Source organism: Protobothrops mucrosquamatus, unplaced genomic scaffold (genome assembly GCF_001527695.2).
Source record: "Protobothrops mucrosquamatus isolate PMUCROS unplaced genomic scaffold, P.Mucros_1.0 scaffold9973, whole genome shotgun sequence".
Taxonomy (NCBI): Eukaryota; Metazoa; Chordata; class Lepidosauria; order Squamata; family Viperidae; genus Protobothrops; species Protobothrops mucrosquamatus.
The window spans coordinates 2,652-5,718 of record NW_015395760.1 but is presented as its reverse complement, the minus strand read 5'-3'; the positions used below and the strand labels follow the sequence as shown (position 1 = coordinate 5,718).

At 40.7% G+C, this 3,067-nt stretch overlaps 1 long non-coding RNA gene across 1 annotated transcript in view; it reads right to left on the bottom strand.

The window, feature by feature from the left end:
- Positions 1-319: 319 nt before the first annotated feature.
- Positions 320-3,067, bottom strand: part of LOC107301091 — a 4,716-nt gene continuing 1,968 nt past the window's right edge. The window contains exons 2-3 of the long non-coding RNA XR_001549262.1: positions 1,735-1,778; positions 320-338 (exon numbers count right to left, since the gene is read on the bottom strand). This is a non-coding gene — a long non-coding RNA (uncharacterized LOC107301091). The remainder of the gene's footprint in view (positions 339-1,734; positions 1,779-3,067) is intronic.

The following is a 3,067-nucleotide window of genomic DNA, read 5'->3' as shown; positions in this document are numbered from 1 at the left end:
AAATTAAGTATACCTTGTTCAAACATCTGCAAACAAAGGATGCAAGTTTACCAAACACACGTGCAAAATAGCAAGTCAACCAAATGAGCCACAAAGCATGTAACAATGCAAGTTCTCAACTTAAGACGTTAAAGCGGCAATGGCTAAGAAGGTTTCACTGAATGGTAGTTGGACTTGTAAAGCTTGGAAAGGAAAAGAAAATACCGGCTGGATGAGGAAGAGTTCACTGCCGACCAAGTCAAATACTCGAACAGTTCCCGTGCTTTCACCATAGGCAAGCAAAGTGCAATCATGACTCCACGCAACACATCTCCACTGGGGATTCGGATCTTTAGGGACTACATGGCAAAGAAGTAGATAATAGATAAAACTTCAAATCACAAAAGGTTAGCAAAAATCTCTTTTTCCCAAACTACAACTTTTAAACAGTTGCATAGCAGAATAGACGTTCCAATGTTCCCTAGGGCAAAGCCATTCTAAAAATAACTACTTTGTTTTATAGCTACTCTGCATCGAAGGACGGTGTAATGCTGATTTGATAATCTCTGAACCATGGAGTAGAAGTGGGCTCATGAATCACAATCACAGGCTAAGAGCTCTGAATTATAATGAAAGCTCTTGAAAAGTTATGGGAAAGAAGGGGGGGGAACCAGGGCTGTACTTCTATAACCGTATCTCCACAATCACTCTGAAAATTATGTTGTTGGTTTTTGGTTTTTTTTTTAAAAAAGAGTTAGGAAGATACAATATTATTTCATTTGCCTATTTTACATCCATAAATGTTTTAAGGGGCAAGTGTGATTGACTAATTACTTTATTTAGGGCAGAGCAATTACATGTTCTACCTACTGATTTGGGCCTCCCTTATATCAGGGCTCATACAGTCTGTTTCTCTTCTATTTCTTTGGGTCCGTATGCCTCAAAATCAGAGACAAAACCCTGCCAATGTAGGTTTCTCAACAAACAAGCCATTACTCTGGTCTCATAGTACAAAAGCGTGAAGTAGCCATTCAATGGTTTGGCATGGTTATTGCTCAGATATCCTGCCAGGAGGGCCATGAAACAGCCACACTGAGCTTTTGAGTTGCTATGGCTTGTTCATGTTGCGGATCCAGACAATGCTTTTCTCATCAAAGGACATGTTGAGATCTAATCATGTGAACTCTGGCAAAACCGAAGCCAAACTTTAAACTAACTAGGACCAAGTTGGCTTATTTTAGGGATTGCGCAAATGCCAACCTCCTGTTTTAGACACTCCTTGCATCCTTTCTTTAATGATTCTATTCCACCATTTCTTCAATATTAGTGTAAATTGTGTCCGGTTACAAGAGTTGGCTGTGGGGAGCTGGCCGTGCCGAACTGTCCTAGACCAGGGGTGTCAAACTCGCCACATCACATGACGTGTCACGATGCATTTCGACTTTTTTCTCCTTGCCAGAGCTGGGGTGGGCACGGCTTCTGTGTGACACATCCAGCCCGCGGGCTGGCAGTTTGACACCCCTGTCCTAGACCCTTGTGGAAGGGGACCGATACTAAACAGAAGGGGGAATCAAGCCAGGGCAAGCTTAGCGGAGCCAAAACATTAATCACCTTTTTGTAGAAAAGGAGAAACATAAAGAAACAAAGAGGAAATAGGATGCAGTAGCTAGAAACCAAACTGGAATTTTTGGTTAGAACTGCTTTTGATAGGATTTGTTTTGTATTTTTTTCTGGATAAGTGTAAAAATTACTTACCTTGACATTTCCCAATGACAGACCCAAATTCATCCTTGGCAGACCTGCAGCATTCAAAATGCACGCTTTTAAGGTTTGCACATATCTTGATTGTTGTCTACACTACTTATTCAAGGGCTGAGATTACATCAGTCTTTGAACGTCACTTTAAAAAATTGTACTTTGTAAAAGGAGGCAGGTCCATTTTAAGAGATTTCAAAGTAAGCGGAAGCAAAAATAAAGCATCATTTTAAATTAATGTATTTCACTATTAAAGTTAAAATATGGATACATTTTCCATAATTCACGTCTCCTCACATGTCACTTGATGCTTCTTTTAACCAAGGAAAAAGAATGCTACAATAGGGTCTCAACAACCTCCTCTCTCACACACTGACAGTCCTTGACTTACAAAGGCAATTGGAGCTGGAATTTCCACTACTATGCAATGCCATTATTAACTGAATCCTACAGTTATTAAGTGAAGAAACTTCCTGCCAGCTTCCCACAACCAAAATCAGTGGGGCAACCAGCAGGAAGTTGCAAGTGCCAGGCCACAGGCAGGTAAGTGGTTGCTGCCAGATGGAGGGAGCGAGGGAGTGTGGGGGCATGGGCTGGAGGATGGTGCCCAAGGAGGTGACAAAGATACAGGTCAGAGAAGATGTGGGGTTGCGATGCGAGTCAGGGAAAATGCACAGGGTTGTGCGGGAACACACACTACTGGCTGCTGCAAGCACAGAAGGTGTGGCTTGGGGAGACTCATTCCAGTCATTTGTGACCTTCTCTGCTGGCTTCTCCACTGACTTTCTTGGGAAGTCAGCAGAGAAGGTAACAGATGGCAATTGTGTAATCATGGAAAAGTTTGGAAGTTGGTTTACGCTAGGTTATACTTTGATGGCCATGTGCTGTAAAAAGAGGGGAATTGATGGGTGAAATCGTGTCACTCAGATGCGAGAACTGGGATTTGGGTGGTTTGAAGATAACTGATCAAAATGTTCGTTAAAAATGAACATAATTTACACTTTAGCTTTTGTGCATTTTCTACCTTAAATGGCAAGAAGCTTATACTAAGAAAAAAAAAATCAACAATTGTTAGTGGTATGATCAAAAGTGGCTTCAGAAGTTGCAAAAGGTAGCCAAAACTGTTTAGCTGTTATTATTTATTTATTTATTTATTTATTTATTTATTATTTCAATTTATATCCCGCCCTTCTCCCGAAGGACTCAGGGCGGCTCACAACATTATTAAAACAAAGAAAGACCCACACACCCCACCGAATAAAACCAAATTAAAACCAAAATTTTTGTGTTGTGATAATTAAAATTTCTAAAAAACCCAGTTTAAAAATCCTCC